This window comes from Ambystoma mexicanum, chromosome 2p (genome assembly GCF_040938575.1).
Source record: "Ambystoma mexicanum isolate Mex_15411 chromosome 2p, UKY_AmexF1_1, whole genome shotgun sequence".
In the NCBI taxonomy this organism is placed as follows: Eukaryota; Metazoa; Chordata; class Amphibia; order Caudata; family Ambystomatidae; genus Ambystoma; species Ambystoma mexicanum.
The window spans coordinates 1,008,777,018-1,008,793,777 of record NC_090923.1 but is presented as its reverse complement, the minus strand read 5'-3'; the positions used below and the strand labels follow the sequence as shown (position 1 = coordinate 1,008,793,777).

Below are 16,760 nucleotides of genomic sequence, written 5' to 3'. Positions count from 1 at the left end.
AATAAGCATTGGCAAAGCCAACAGTTTTGGCTTCTGTAAAAGTATTAGGCATTTGCCAGGCACTGCAATTAGACACACCATTTTGCACTAGAGCTGTGCCTGGCAAGTGCCTTTCCCATGCCTACACAAAAGCCCAAACTGTTGACATTGTCAATGCTTGTTATACTGGACAATGGGAAGTTGGAGTAGACTGGACTGTGAATGGACTGGCAGTGACTCATGTTTTGTACACTGGTGTGTGAGAAGCTGAACACGACTGGGTTGAGACTGGCCATGAGATGATGGAGATTTCACATAGATTGCTGGCAACAACAATCAGGGTTTTACAAATCCACAGGTGTGCGTTTCATCATTTTGCATATTAGACTTTGCAATCACCCACTGTAAATGGCCCCGCCCCTTTGCCTCTCAAGCCCTGTGTATGCCCCTGTACACACGATTTCTGGGGACACCAGGGTTGGTGGGACTGCATTATATATACCCTGTAAAAGATGCACATTGGCTTCTAGGTTAAGAGGCCAGCGGGTTATCGGCAGAATAGTTTGGGCTACTAGGTGTCGCCAGTGACTCCTATAAGCCAACACTATTGCATTGGGATACAGATGGGGAGGAATGGCATATGAGGCGGCACACACAGCTTCTTCGTTTTGCTTGGTTATGTGCCCACCCATTAGCTACCCATGGCCATGCTAATCCCTATAGCCATTTCCCCCCATTACTGCCTCTGCCCGCCCAAAACACACCCTCACGGGAACTCTTTAAGCTCGCTTTAATCAAGCCTTACCATCAGGCTTTGCATTCAAAGTGCCTGCCAGTGTTTGTTCAAAGCAATCTTCTGAGAGTTAATGACTTAATTGGAGTTGTAAATACGCTACTGGTGTAATAGCAATGTCTTACCAGGCCTGCCTTCAGCCACTCGATTTATAAACACACTGCTTGTCATTCACTGAAGTCCTGTTAAAAGCAAGTATTGGCAAAGCCACTGGAGTCCTGTTTCAAACAAGCACTGGCAAAGCCAACATTGTTGGCTTGTGCATAGGTTTTTTTGGCAGGCACTGCTATTAGATGCCCAGGCGCTCGCACACCATTTTGCACCTGCCACCAACAATGGGTATTTAATACCACTACGGCTGTGCCTGGCAAGTGCATTTCCCATGCTTACACAAAGCCAAACTGTTTGCATTGGCAATGCTTGTTTTATGTGTTATTGGTTGGGGTCAGCCTCAAGCCCCGCACCCCCTGAAAAAGCTGTGTCCGAAAGAGCGGGGATTCCGACTACTCGTGGCTCCCACCCGCAGTGGCCCGTCCTGACGGTGTGGGATTGGAATCTGGGCCTTGTCCGCCCTGCCCCCCGGGGCGGTGCAGCCAGGCCGCGGAGAATAGACAGTGCAGTGTGTGCGCCAGTGCGCGGGCGGAGAGGGCCCGGGCCAGCCAGCGTGCGTGCATGGAAAATGCGATGAATGGGCCGACGGGCCGTCACCTGATTCCACGGAGCCAGTCGCCCCTCCTCTTTTTCGCCTTCCTTTCACTCTGTCTGTCTTTCTATTCCTCACCGTCGTGCTTTCCTCTTTGTTTTTTTCTTCTGCGAGTTCCACTGCATGTCTTCCTTTTCATTAGAAGGTATTAACCTTGACGACTTTTTCAATGTTAGTTTTGCTTTTCTGCCTCAGCTTCTTTTTCACTGGTGTCTATGTCCCCTGTAGTTGCCTTTTACCCCTGGCCTACTATTTCTTTTCGATGCTCATGTTCTGGTTCCTTTCTCATTTTTCAGTCGCTTCTTTTTTCTTCTTTCTATTTTTTTCCCCTTCTTTTCTTTCTTGCTCCTTCCTTCTGGTTTTGCTGCGTTTGTTTTACGTCTCTTTATTTCTTCTTCGCTATTAAGTATTTCTCATTGCTAATGTCTTGGTAAGTCTCTTCCTTCATCTTCTCTGCTCATGTGTCCATTCCTGTTTCCTACCTCATTTCCGCTTTCTCTCTTGTTCTCTCTATCCGTACCCCTCCTCCCTCGCGATGCGTCGGGCCTCTCTTCGGAGCCCCCCCCCCCCCCGTCCCCCATCCCCCTGCACGTGTCACCAGAGCGGCTCCTTGTTCGTACCTATTCTGGGTGTCCCCGGCGCTGACAGCAGCAGCAGCTCCAGGGCTGAGAAAGTGGCAGGATCCGGCCCGGCTGCTGGTGAATAGCGGCGCTGTTCGCACTCAGCTGGAGCCCCAGCAGCACCCGTGCACTCTGCACCTGCCCACCATCCTCTGCTTTTCCGCCTCTCTCTTCTCACTCCGCCTCCCTCCTCCCCTTCCCGGCCTCACCTTCTGAATTATTCATGCCCCCGCATCTGTGATTACAGAGTGATCATTCTGGTCACACAAAGGCAGCGTTGGAACACGGCAGGGCTTGCTCACAAATGCAGCAGGGCTCCAGTGTGGCACGCAAACAGGGCAGTGATTCTTCCATGCGCGCTGCATTGGGCACGCTGTGTAGTGCGGGCATGTGCTATCGGGCATCGCGCTGCAGTGTTTCTACCCTAATTCGGTGGATTTGCCATTGGCAGTGCACTATACAGTAATGTGTGTTTTGTGCAATATATTGTCACATTTCTGCACAAAGCTATGGATTTGGTGCACTGTGCTGTTCTGTGACTTTGGTTCACAGCAGTGCAGTGTTGATGCGGGCTTGGAACCCTATATATAGCACAGTGTTTCTGTAGCAAGGCCATGCATTTGGGACATGCTAATCCAGTACTTTTATGCCCATGTTATGCAGTATTGCTATAGTAATGCTGCAGATTTGGCACACTAAAGTGCCAGATTGATAAAGCGACGCCATCCATTTGCTGTAGTCTATTGGTATATACTAGTTCTGTAGATTTTGGGCATAACAGGGCAGTGGTCCTTCAACATTTCTATTTGTATTTATTTAAGAACAGGGTGTCATTTGGAACAGAAAGGGGTTACTTAGTAATCAGTAACAGCGGAAAGGCAGCCGCAGGGTAAGTAGCCTTTACCTAAACATTGAACTTCAGCTGTGCAGGAAGGAAAGAACCAGAAGACGGTCTTCTCTGTCTATGCTCCCAGACTCTGGAACTTCCTCCTCGTCAACACCAGACTCTCCCGCTCACTTCTGGTATGGAGCTCAAGGTCCTCCTCTTCAAAGAATGGCTCCTCCCCAACAGCTAGGTCCACATCCCTTTCTCTCCCCATCTAGCCTGAGACCGGCAATGTACTCCCCCGTTTCCTCCCCTGCTTACTTGTAGATCCCGTGCCGCCCAACTGCCACCTTCCCGCATTGCTAGCCTCTCTCTCCCTTCTACTGATCCCTTGTGATTCTGTTTCCCTCTCCGTGTACTTTCCCCAAGACTTGTAAATTGCTCTGTTGATTCCCAAAGCCAGGTCCATAGTGGCCTTCCCGTACACACTATATATTCGAAACAATTATTATATATCCTAATTCAATCGAAAAAGCAAGCTCCCCCCGCCCCCCTCAATCCAATAATACATATATATGTTTCTTTGCTTTTAGGCACCCTCCACTACGGAAATATTACAGCCCCTGAAGAATATCCCAGCAATCAGACGTGGGAATGAAACATGCCGGTCAGCAGTCTAGGAATCTCCATTACATCTCTTAGTGTTGAAAGCACACACTACAGATCCTAATCTTATAAAGTTGGATTTAAGTGTATAGGCATGTATGTATAGGTTTTTGGTGCTAGGTCCACATATGGTGGTTTTATCTGTGTAAGTCTCAAGGATTGGCCAGTCACAGGTGTCACTCATCACATTTGTTATCGTTGATTTACGTCTACAACAATACTTTTTTTGCTAAATGATGTCTATTTACATGTATTTATTTAAAAAAATGTAATCGGAACAATTGGGTAGCAATCCAATACTTACATGTCCAAAGGTACATATGTTTTTCTTAGGCCATTATTTGAATGAAAGGGCAACTAGTGGTAAATGCTTGGCAATAACTAGGGTTGTTTGTCCATGTTATTCATAGTATAGGTTTTCCCCTTCATTTTTGATCCTAGTGGTGTATAAGGGGAGGTTTCTCTTTGCATTTATTTATTTATTTATTACATTTATATAGCGCGCAGGCAGTCCAGGGGCATTGTGGCGCTGTTACTTGTAAGGGAACTTAGTTACAGGTACAGGTTGTGCCTTGGGTTATAGTAAGGCAGGATCCTGTGTTAAGCGAAAGGGAGTATAATACACCATAATACATCATGCACTATAGTACATCATACATGTTAGTCATGAGAGTTTAAACATGTGGGGTTGGTTAGGTGAACAAGGTACTGTTCATGGCTTTGTGGAAAGAAGTTAATGAGGGTTCAGCTCGTGGGAAGGGTGTTCCAGTGTAAAGCAGCAAGGTAGGGGAAGCTGGCGCCACCTGCTCTAGCTCTTTTTACCGTGGGTACGGAGAGCATATTGGCATAGGGTGTCCTGGTGGGTCTTGTGGAGGCAGCCGGGTGGATTCTCTGGGATAGGTACGCTGGGGCTGAGAGGTGGACGCATTTGTGGGTGATGCTTAACGCTTTGAATAAAATCCTTTCCTTTATGGGGAGCCAATGGGACGCTTTTCTGGCAGCAGTGATGTGCTCTCTCTTGGCAATGCCTTGTGCAGCATGCAGGGCGCTGTTCTGGATTACTTGCAGCTTCTCGAGGTTTTTGTTAGAGGTCCCTAGGAAGAGAACATTACAGTAGTCTAGCTGGGAACCAGTTATGGCTCTGGCTATGTTGGTGCAAGTGGCTTTTGACAGAAAAGGCCTGATTGCGTTGAGGAGTTTTGCATGGTAAGCCGCAGAGGAGACAATTGCGTTTACTTGTCTGGTCATAGATAAATTGGAGTCTAGATAGACGCCTAGCATTTTTACTGTGTCCAGTACTGGAATTCTGATTGAGTCGATGGTAAAGTGGCTAAACTGGACGTCAAGTTTCTTGAGGGTGTCCGGGGATCCTACAAGTAGGAGCTCAGTTTTGTCGGAGTTAAGGCAAAGGCCGTTGATGGCCATCCACATTTGGATTGTATTATATATGTTGTTGAGAGTTGAGCAATCAGTGTCATAGTCACCTGTTAAAGTGAGAAGGATCTGAGTGTCGTCAGCGTAGTTGGTGTAGGAGATGCCCATGGCATCAAGGATAAGGAAGAGGGGGCGGGTGAAGATGTTATATAGGGTGGGGGAAAGGCAGGAGCCTTGGGGCACACCAGATGGTATGATGGTGGGTGATGCAGTGGCTAGGTCAGAAAAGACCTGCATGGTCCTACCTTGGAGGAAGGAGGTGATCCATGTGGTGGCTTCTTGGGAGAAGTTGGCCATGGAGGTGAGGTGATGGCAAAGGATGTCGTGATCTACAAGATCGAAAGCTGCAGAGAGATCGAGGAGGAGGAGCAGGACAGATTTGCCTTGGTCCCTTGCGTCATCCATTTGGTTTTTGAGGTCGAGTAGGGCGGTCTCTGTCCCGTGTCTAGGCCGAAAGCCGGATTGTCTCAGTCCTAGGAGGTTGTGCTCTTCGAGAAAGTGCTGGACCTGCAGGTAGGCTGCCTTGTCTAGAATCTTGAGGAGGAATGGGACTGTGGTGATGGGGCGGAAGTTATTAGGGGAGGTGGGGTCAAGTGTAGGTTTTTTTATGAGAGGTCGCACCCAAGCTTCCTTGAGGCATGAGGGGACTTTCCCTGTGGCGAAGGAGGCATTGACGAAGGCTGTTAGGAAAGGAGCAAGGGTGTCTGCGCAGTCCCTGATGATGGAGGCGGGACAGGGGTCTCCTTTGCAATTGGAGGGTTTGATGTTTTTCATGATGTTGATCATTTCTTTCTCCTGAATGGTTTTGAATGAGAAGGTAGGGGGGGGCCTCTGTGGGTGAGGAGAGGGGGGTGTTTGGGGGTGGGGTGGTAAGGGGGGTGGGGAGCGCAAGTTTGCTGTTCAGAATGTTGGCTTGGAGAGAGCTGATCTTGTTTCGCATGGCTGTTTGGATGTCATCACACCATGCTTTATCTTTGGTGAAGTTTTGGGGGGTAGGTGTAGGGGTCTCAAGTTCCCTGATTATGGCGAACATTTCCTTGGTGTTTGATTTGGCCTCAGAGATTCTATCTTCAAATGATTTGGCTTTGGCTTTGATGATGGCTTTCTTATATTCATTTGCGAGGGATTTGAAGTTAAGTTTGTCTTTATCATCACGGGATGATTGCCATTGGGCTAGTGCTGCTCGTTTGTCTGTGCGCAATTTGAGAAGGTCTTGGGTGAGCCAAGCATTGGTGTGGCTGGTAGGTTTGGTTTTGCGCACTTTAAGTGGGGCGATAGCATTGATTGCTGCCGTGATGGCAGAATCGTAGTTCTTGGCAAGGGTTTCTGGGTGGTTGGAGAAGGGGGTCTAAAGGCAGGTCCCTGTAGGAAGGGTAAGAGTCTTTCTTTGGTCAGTTGGCGAGCACTCCTTGTGAGGGCTGGTGGTAGGGGTGGGGGGGGGTGGGATGGAGGTGGGGATGTTGAAGGTGATGGTGTGGTGGTCGGACCACGGGGTGGGGGTATTGCCTGTGACTGTGAGGGGGCAGTTGTGATGGGCTATCCAGTCCAAAGATCTGCTTAGGGCATGAGTTGGGTCTGTGATTGTGTTGGCGAATCCTAGAGTGGCTAAAGCTGCGTCAAGCGATTTGGCAGCAGGGTCTTTGGTGTCATTTAGGCCTAGGTTGATGTCACCGAGGAGAATGGCTTTGGATAACTTTTTTAGGTTGTCAGCCAGGAGGTGGGTGAGGGAGGCCTGAAAGTCTCCCGGGGGGCCTGGTGGCCGATAGACGAGGTGTAGGGTGATGGTGCAGCAGTGCGAGATAGTGAGTTTCAATTGAAGGTAGTCGCTGTTATTGTTGATAGTTTTGTCAACCTTTCTGATGGTGATCGAGTCTTTGGCTATGAGAGCGACACCGCCTCATTATGTATACTTTAGTGTAGTATTTCTGTACATATGCCATTGATTGGTATACTATAGTGTAGCGTTTCCCAGTGCTCCAGATAAGATTTGGAAGTGGGAGTATTTTATTGCCTATTTTTTAAAGATGGGAGTAAAATTATTTTTATGGGAGTAAAAATGTAAGTTCAATTCCCAATGAGAGTATTTATAAGCGAGTAAAAATATGATTTAACTGGAAAACAGAAATGTTTTAGTAGTATTTAATTTTTTCCACATAGTTATTCATGCAGATTAAAAGTTATATGTTTACTTCTTACAATCAGGCAGCTAAAATAGTTGTTTCTTGTTGTGGTAGTACGTGCACTACTGGTCCAGACATATCCATGGAGCTGTGAGGGTGAAAGCAAGGGTGCAAGATTCTACATACCTTTTCCTATTTTTTGTTGAGGGTATTTTTACTCCCTATTTTTATTTTTTGGGAGTATTTGCCAATTTTTAGGGAGTAAAAGTGTCAGATGCTCCCCTTATCTGTAGGGCTGGCGTTTCCATAGTAATCTCTTTTTTATATACTGTAGTGAGGAATTTCTACAGTACTGTTGGTCAGTTGATGCACTATTTTACAATTGTCGTCTCTGTGGGGTTCCCAGGAAAGACTGTGATACAATTTGAAAGACCCAAAAAAGCACTTAATCCCATTTCCCCTCTTCGTACTGAAACCAAGCACCAGGATTCCTTAATTGGCTGCTTATTAAAGGGAATTCAGCCTTTCTGGTGGTTTGCCTTGCCCGTGAAGCAATACATGGATTCCTGGCTGACAGTCCCCCAACCTTCCACGGCATCTAAGGCCAGCATCCCTGAACTTACTGTCCCTCCAGAAAACGAAGTACAGGCTGTACGGGCTGATTTCTGCACACACAGTGCTGCCCTCTCAAGGACCCAACTCCATCAGTCCACCTCTTGGAACTGGAATACATGAAGTTGAGAAAAACCTTGAAAACCATTCCTTTCCAATCCAAAGCAGGAGTCGCGAGCCACTTGAATTAATGGGGGGATTTCATGCCCCAGCATTTTTCATGCATACAGAGCTTTTTCAAGGTAACAATTCACGTGTGCAATCCAACACACTATTGTGAATACAAATCGCAAAAGCATCACTGGGCGCACAGGAGATCAATTAAAAGCTATGGCTAGAGTCCTTTAAAGGTGACCAAGTGGTGTCTGCAGTAATGAGTTAGTGTCTCAACAAGTGAAACAGGAATGTGCAAGGGCTGGCAATGGACATGAGTGGCGCACAAAAAGGAAAGAAAACAGAAATGAGACTGCAAAAGCCCAAAAAGAAACAGTCTGTGTGACAATACAAATCTTTCAATCCATTGCAGCAGAGGAAGGTAGGTAAGGCCTGTGTGGAGTAGGCTATAAGAGCTTTCTGCCAGATCTAAAGGAAGTCAGTGCTTCAAAGCACAGTCGGAGAGTCAGGCTGTGAACATGACAGTGAGGCAAGTGCCTCAACGTGCCGAAAGCAGAGAAGCGAGACCCCAGGTAGGAGAATCATTCCTGCAGCACAACAGTGACCCCATAGTGGGAGTGAGAGACTGATCAAGTAAGCAAGAAGAAAGGCCACCCGAGAAGGGAGTAAGGTGGGGTGGGAAGAGCACGAGAAGAGTACGGAACGGCATTTCAGAAACTCAGGAGGCGGATGTAATAAAGATGCTGTAATGATGGAGGCGAGAGAAAAATGTCCTCACACCAGCAAGTTCTTCGTTTCTTGTCACTGTTCAATCTTTTCTCTACTCAATGAAAAGAAAGAATCTTTTTCGCCTCCGACTGTCACATTTTTTATCTCACATTTCCCTCCTCGTGATGTCAGCAAGACATGTCAATACCAAAGAATCTGAGTTGGGTCGAGTCACCTTTATACAATGTTGCAAAATGGTTTGCCCACAGGGGGAACTTATATATGTTTTTCAAAAGCATTTATTTGACATACTGTGGGAAATGGCATGTACAAATAGCAGCTCCATTGTCAATGCAAACACCAGTGGGGACAATGGGCATCCTTGTCTGGTCCCTCTGGTTATGGTCAGGTTGGGAAGAGTATCGCCCATTGATCCTGAGGGAGGCCGATTGTTCCTGGTAATTTGCTAAGACCGATGTAATGAAACTAGGGTCACAACCAAATGCTTCCAGAGTCTGCGGAATGCACCCAGAGTCCACTCTCTCAACCGCCTTGTGGGCATCCAATGCCACTACTCTTAACTCTACCCCTACCGTCTGCCCCACCTACTGCGCCCTGTGATGAACCTAGTCTGATCACTATCTATGACCCTTGGGAGAACCTCCATCATACGGCATGCCAACATCTTGGAGTACAACTTAGAGTAAATGTTGGAGATTTTAATGGCGGCGATAGGAGTCACAAAGATCCTTTGGATCCTTCCCTGGTTTGGGGTAGTAGAAATTCCCATAGTAGGAGCAGTCCTGCCAGTGCCCAAAAACGAGTTAAAGAGAACTGTCAGGAGAGGGATCAGGATAGAGCAAAACCTTTTGTGAACAGGAGCCGTAAACCCATCAGGACCTAGTGCCTTTTCTTTCATGGTTTTAATAGCCCTTTCCACTTTGTCGCTCCCTGGTATAGGGTGCAGTTTTGCTAATTAGTTCTCGCCGGACCAATGTCTTCATTGGATCCCAAATGATTGCTGGTGAGGGGCCCAACTATTCTCCCGAAAGTGATTTGTAATAACCTGACCGATCTCCCTACACAGCACCTGATCTCTTAACACCGGGTCATACAGCTTCCAAGGGCGTCTAGTCGGCTGCGGTCTCCTTTCAATTGACTGGGTGAGCGACACGGGTGTATGATCTGAGAGCGTTCTCGTACCTATTTCCACTCCCCTCACACAAGGATAGAGAGCACTAGGGATCAGCATTAGATCAAGTCTGGAGAAGGCCCCATGAATATGTGAATAGAAGTATACATCTCTGTCCTCCCCATGAAACAGCCTCCATTCCACTAGGGATCTTTTATCATTGTTGCGGATTGATCGCAGATGCTTGCTCTCCTGCTTTTGAGCAGTCTTTTAATGGTGCCCACAGAGATGTTGTGATATAGGTAGAGTAGCATGGCAATGGTGAATATTGATAGGCGGGTACTGAATTGTCCCACAGTAAATTATGAAATTCTATGGTCCTGGAAATTAAATGTTTTATTTCATCCTTGTTGACAGTTTTATTGCACTCAGTAGTGTAGAAACCTTTGGGAGGTACCGGTAACCAGATGTTGCGTTCTGGAACATATTTATTAATCTGTATAGGACATAGCGTGCATTTCCAATTTCTGTTGCATTTCTATTTTACTCCTGCTGCCTTGCTTGCATATTTGCTAACATCTGTGTCCACATTATTGAGATCATAGTAGAACCTTTCGGCTGTGTCTGAAATATTGGGTAGGCAATTTGTTTTCTTCTGAATACCTGCTTTATAATGCGGTGTAAAGGATAGATGTTCTTGATCACGTTTGCTGCATGCACACCCTCGACTTTCAGTATTACATTAGTTGCAGTGGGTTTATGAAACCACTTACTCACTCCTTGGCATTTTAATGGATATATAGATTTCCAGATGTAAAAGCATAACATTTTTCTTGCTATGATAAGTGGTGAATTGTGCGTTCTAACTGTTGTGATTTAGTTACTGCTCTGAACCAGTTCCGGTCTTTGCAAATCATGAAGTCATTTTCAGCGTAGCGAGCCCACACTACAGTGTTCTCTGTGAGTTGAGTAGTTGGTGCAAAATTTGCTCCCATTGCGGTTATTCTTTGTTGAAAATGAACACAATGTTTGTCAGTGTGATTACTAGCACAGCACAGATCACATGGCTCTGTTCTAGAAAGCTGTCAGATCTGGTAGTTGAGTAGGACCTGACTGCTGCAATACTTTGGTTGTGTTTGTTGATGTTTGTTTGTTTATTACTTGTATTGCGCTCCAGACCCATAGGTATCAGAGCGTATTGCAGAAGAAGACTTACAGCTTAGTTACACAACTTCATCGTATTATCCAATTACACTACACATCAATATTAAAGTGACATAATATCATACAATTTACCTCTCATCTACGCAGTAGATAAGATAGTGTGCTTATATACAGGTTAGTTACACATCAATATTACTGTATAATAGAATCATATAGTATACAACTTAGCTACACAATAGAGATGATAATGTACACATATTACAGAGTGGTTCATAAGTCAGAGTGGTTCATCCGTCAAGGAGGTGACGTCTGGCATTACTTGTCGGAATCTTTGAGCATGTTATAAAATTCTGATGGAATTTCGGGTATGTTTGAATTCCAAAGTAACGCCGCTTTAACCTGGAAACATCGTCCCCCTACTCTAGACAGTTTGAATCTAGGGACTAAGAGACTGTTTGAGCTGCATGATCTGGTATGCCTAGTAGGGATGGTTTTGATGAATCTGTCTGCGAGGTAACAGGGTGCTGCATTGTTCAGACATTTGAATGTGAGTGAGGCGACTTTTCACTGGATTTTTTCGTAAGTAGAGCGCCAATTATTTAGTTTTCTAACTTCAGATATGTGCTTTCTCCTGGAAATACCAAGAGCTGCTCTCAAGGCATTGTTCTGGAGGAGCTGGATTATTTTAATGGTTGCCTTGTTGGCTCCAATGTTGAGAGCATTACAGTAATCCAACTTTGACAGAACAAGCGCTCTTGCCAAGGTAATACAGCTGTTGTTGGAGAGGAAAGGTTTACCTGCTCTAATTAATTTGCAGGTATATGCAGTGGAGGAGGCCATCGTATTGACCTGTTTATTGAAAGTGACAGTTGGAGGAGGTGCCCAGGATGATAATCTCTGTCTTGTCATCATTCAGGTATAGTCCATCTGGGGCCATCCATGCCTGGATGATGAGATACACATTATTCACAAAGGCGAAATCCTTTTCATAATCACTAGTAAGAGGTAGGAGAATCTGGGTATCATCTGCATAATTGGTGTAGGTGATACCAAGATGGTCCAGATCATCTAAAAGGGGCTTTGTGAAAATATTGTATAGTGTGGGAGAGACACATGAGCCTTGAGGCACTCCATAAGTAATGGGGATGGGGTCTGCAGAGGTTGTGGGGGAGAAGACTCTCATAGTCCTATTGTTAAGAAAGGATTGGATCCATACGACAGCTTCGTCAGAGAATTGGGCAGCCGTGACTAAGTGGTTGCAAAGGACCTTGTGATCCACAAGGTCGAATGCCGCTGACAGGTCCAATAGGAGGAGTAGGGCTGATTTACCCGTATCCCTGAGCTCGTCGATTTGGGCCTTTAAGTCGAGTAAGGTTGTTTCAGTTCCGTGCTGAGGGCGAAAGCCAGACTGTTGAGCTCCTAGCAGGTGGTGAGATACCAAATAATTCTGTATTTTCAAATAAATAATTCTGTATTTTCGAATACACCATTTTGACTATAATTTTTAGAAGAAATGGCACTGTAGTGATTGGGCGGTAGTTAGTAGCTATGGCAATATCGAGCATCTGTTTTTTAAGTAGAGGTAGCACCCAAGATTCTTTTAGGTTACTTGGTATGGTGCCCGTGGAGAATGACACATTAATACGTTTGCTGATAAAGGGAGCCAAGTCTCTGGCTGCATCCTTTATTAGTTGGGCAGGGCATTGATCTCCTTTACAATTCGAGGGTTTGAGCGAAAGGATAATTTTTTCCGTTTCCTTGATAGAAACTTTAGAAAATTTAAATCGCGTATGGCATGGAGAGTTCATTAATGACTAAAAGACCGACCCCCCACCCTTATCCAAATGGCCCCGCCTATTCCCACAAGAAACAAAAAGAACATTACCACGGAGAATGTACTCCCCCTTATCATACCTAAACTTTACTCTCTACCAGATACCCTGTCCCCAGAAGCCTTGGTGAATGAGTATAACAAAAGTATGTCCACCTCCCTTGACCTAATCGCACCCTTCAAACTGAGGCATGGCAAACCCAAAGCCCACCTTAACTCCACAACTAAAAACCCTACGTACAAAAAAAAGACAATGCGAAGCATCATGGCGATTACTACCTTCGGATGAAAACAAAACTAATCGAAGTAATATAACTGCTCTCTACAAAAAGGAAATAATATTGGCCAAACGTGACACTTATAATACTAGAATCTCTCAAGCTAACTCTAGCTCTAAAGAACGTTTCATCATTTTGTAGGAACTAGAAACGCGTACCCCATTACCTGTCAATTCTGTAAAAGATAAATCCTGGTGTTCCACATACAGCAAGCGTTGGCCAACAAAGTTTCAACCCTACAAGTCAAAATTGACAAACAAAAGCGTCACTTACTACCAGCCCTTTCCACAACAGTTCCCTACCATCCTCCTCCATTAATCAGATGTGTTGTGTGGGAGGATCTCATGTCTAGTGTGACATGTGCCAACTCAGTCTGCTAGGTGATGTCTGCTGTCCTATTGAGGATGTCCTGTCTCTGATGGTATGTCTCTGATGTACAATGGTAATGCAGTAACATACTACAGAAGAACAGATTCAATGTACTCTGAAAATGCAACCTGCAGAGAACCAATGCCTGAAACGATGTGCCTCCATGGCGGGAGTGATTCTGTCTTGAGGATCTTAGGCAGTAAGCATAACACCGGTGTCACAGGATGTGGACAATGGAGCTATTCAAATGTTTTCTTTGGCAAAGAGGCCTGCTGCCACCCAATTGTGAAGTAGCGCAAGAAGTTCAGTTTGCATGCTCCTGAGCAGATTATTTGTTCATTTAACTTAGGCAACCCCGTCTCTAAGCAGAGATCTCCAAGGATATAATCTTCTAAATTTATCACCACAATGTTTTCACCTTTATCCACCCCCTATCTCTTTCGCCTTTCTTGTGGACAGTAACAGACACCATGCTTTGCTCCTCTCCTTAGTACTTTCCTTCCCTTTACCGTAAGAACTCTGATGTGGCATTTCGATAGATGTGCTATCGTCAGCACAAATTCTACAACAAATATACCAATCTTGTTGATTTGGTGCATTGTGGGGGCAGCGTTTTTGTGGTAGTGTTCTGGATCAGACACGCTGAGATGCATGGAGTGTCCCGAGCAATGTCAGACAGTTGCAGTATTTCTGTAGTTACGGCCTTGCTTTGGTACACTGTGATGCAATACTCAAGTAATGTTCCTCATTTGGTACCTAGTGGTGCAATATTTCTGGAACTTTCTGGATTTTGTGGCACTGTTGTGCATTAGTCTGAAGTCATGCTTGGGACTTGGTAGACTGTGGTATAGTCTTTCTGGAGTAATGTTCAGCATCTCGGTTCTAATTCTGTGCATTTGGCCCGCTGTTTTGCGTTGCTTGATTTCTGTGGACATGCAGTGGATTTCACGCCAGGCACTCTTTCTGGTAATGCTGCGGATCTGAAGCGCTCTTGTGAACTGTTCGTTATACGATGCTCTGGCACATTTTAGAATGAGCCTTCAAACCACAGTAATGGTTCAATCCACAGTAAGAGTAGTAATTGTGTTGTCTTCCGTCTGCTCCCTCTCTCCGCCACTTACAAGCACATCCTTTCCAGTTCCTTCTTTTGGCTAATGTGTTACAGGTGTTACACATACAGTTGGTCCAGCACAGGAACGTCTGTTGGGACGTCGGACTCAATAGAACTCTTTGCAGGGTTAAAAGCCTCGCCTTGCTGCCTCTGGAGGAAATAGTGGGTTTCCAACTGTGTGCAGTCCACTGGGTAATCTGGTGCAGGGGGCATAACTACCTTACAGAAGAAATGAGGTACTATCCCCCTTTAAGGAACCTATGCTCTGGTCTATTGTGCGTCCCCAGAACCTGAGTGTCCTCGAAAACCCCCAACTCTTTAGGAAGGATCGAAATCCTTGCTCTTAATAAAGGCCTCCCAGAGTGAGCTAAGCTGCCCTTGAAACCCATCTGCACCCACGTATGCACTTAACTTCCAGCTGGTAGTTGAACTTTCAGGCCTGTAGCCTGTGTGCTTGCTTTGAATGTTGTTCCTCCTTTTCTGTCTCCGGTTTTCTCTCTTTGTGCCGTAGGTTCTTGCCCCTTCCAGCCTATCTACCTACTGCAATCCTGCTCCCTCGTCCCAAGCCCTCAGACCCCCCTGCATGCAGTCTTTTCTATCCTTTTAAAGCTAAATAAATATTAATAAAACAAAATTGTAAATGAATCCGTAATGTTGGTGCCTTTTGGTGTACTCTTCTTCATTGGTACTTCCTAGTACAACCACCCGGGGCAGCAAACCCACAAGCCTACCCACACTTTTGATCTGGGGTATTATTTGTGTTTTCCCATCTTGCATCCTCTAAAGTGATATCATTTTCCTGGATATCATTGCAAGAGAACTGCAAAGTGCCTTCAGATGCCACTTCACCCCCTGTTAATCTGTGGTCCTCCCAGATGGACACCTTCTATTTCTCATTTGCACCACTGTTGCTTTTGCTAACTTTGTCTTTGTTCAGCATATTCTCCTTGTCTCCCTGGAGCAAGGTGATTTCCATGATAGCACACACTGTGATACTGTACGATCAGAGAACACACCTATGCCCAGCCTGGTTAGCCTAGGAACATTTCTCTCACCCAACATAAAAGTTATCTTTTGTGAGCAATTTTTATTTGCCCCTTTGGTTATTTTTCGCTCTCTTCACTATTCCACTGAGGTTTTAACTGTGTTCATCAAACCTAAAGTTAGCCTGAAGGAATGTTCCCTTCCTGTAGATGACTGAGGGGATGTTATGTAGGCCAACAGAGCGTTAAATGGCACAGGCCAGACACAAATTCCATTCCCGCTGCCAACTTCAAAGTGGCCTTGATCACCCTATTGATTCTGTCTGCCAATCTGTTGTACTGCGGATAATACAGTCCTGTTCTCCTGTGTTTGATGCATTTCTCTTGAAGGAAGCATGGTATTTTGTAGTAGGTTAGGTAGATTTAATGCAAATGTAATAGGGACAGGTCACTTGTGAACAAATCTTTCATAAAGTTGATCACAGTGCTCTTAGTTTCATTATTAATCGGCCTTGATAAGCTCATTTGTTTCCACAGTCCACGATGGCAGTGCCATTTGTAAGTGAGGTAAATAACGACCCAAAAAGGTCGTGTATATCGAAGAGTAAGCAAATCCAAAGGGCTTAAGAAGCTGCAGAGGAACCAAGAGAGTGTTAATTACTCTTTCAATGCTGAGTGCACAGTAAACGCAGTCCCTTGTGGTATACTCAGCCGCTCTTTTCATCCCTAATTATTATGCGCATGACTTTATATAATGCCAGGCCAAGCTGCACCCTCATTAGGGAGCTATTCTTTACTGGAAATGGGCAGCGAGTGCCATTTTATCCACCCATTACAGGGCTCTCTTGTCTCATTGGACCCTTGTGAAGCACATTTCTTCCTGGTTGGCACCCTTTGGGCACACTGGTGTGTTTCATCTGTATACCAAACACTCTTTCTTCTTCTTGAGCCATGGCTCTGTGTGTGACAATCCGTGAGCCCAAATGCAACCCCCATTGCTCTATGCCTGGGCTGAAACTCTGCTGATCACTGGCTCCAGTGAAAGTATTCTTGCTCTAATTACTCTGACCCTTTTGAAACCATAGCTGTGCATGTCCTGCATCGCTTGCCACAAACAGGTTATCGTGAAGAGCACGCCTGACAGATGCTGTTGGAAATGCATCCTGGCCCAACTGCAAACGAAAATCTCGTTTTCTGAAACCAAATGATGTTGTTCCATTGATTCAAGTGTGCGGGGCACATAATGTACCGTCGCTGACTTTCTGGTGTGTCATAAGGTTAAGACTCTAGAGTGGTCTTCATCTATCAAATTGTTGG

The 16,760-nt window shown here is 45.5% G+C and overlaps 1 protein-coding gene across 6 annotated transcripts in view; it reads left to right on the top strand.

Annotated features, from left to right (window-relative positions):
- Positions 1-16,760, top strand: part of SIPA1 (signal-induced proliferation-associated 1) — a 291,847-nt gene that overhangs the window by 32,332 nt on the left and 242,755 nt on the right. Inside the window, exon 1 of one of the 6 annotated variants that reach the window (XM_069644835.1) lies at positions 3,570-3,588. The exons of the other annotated variants lie outside the window; for them this stretch is intronic. The gene's annotated coding sequence lies outside the window, so the exon portion shown is untranslated. Of the gene's footprint in view, positions 1-3,569; positions 3,589-16,760 lie in introns of those variants that run through there. 6 annotated transcript variants of the gene reach the window in all.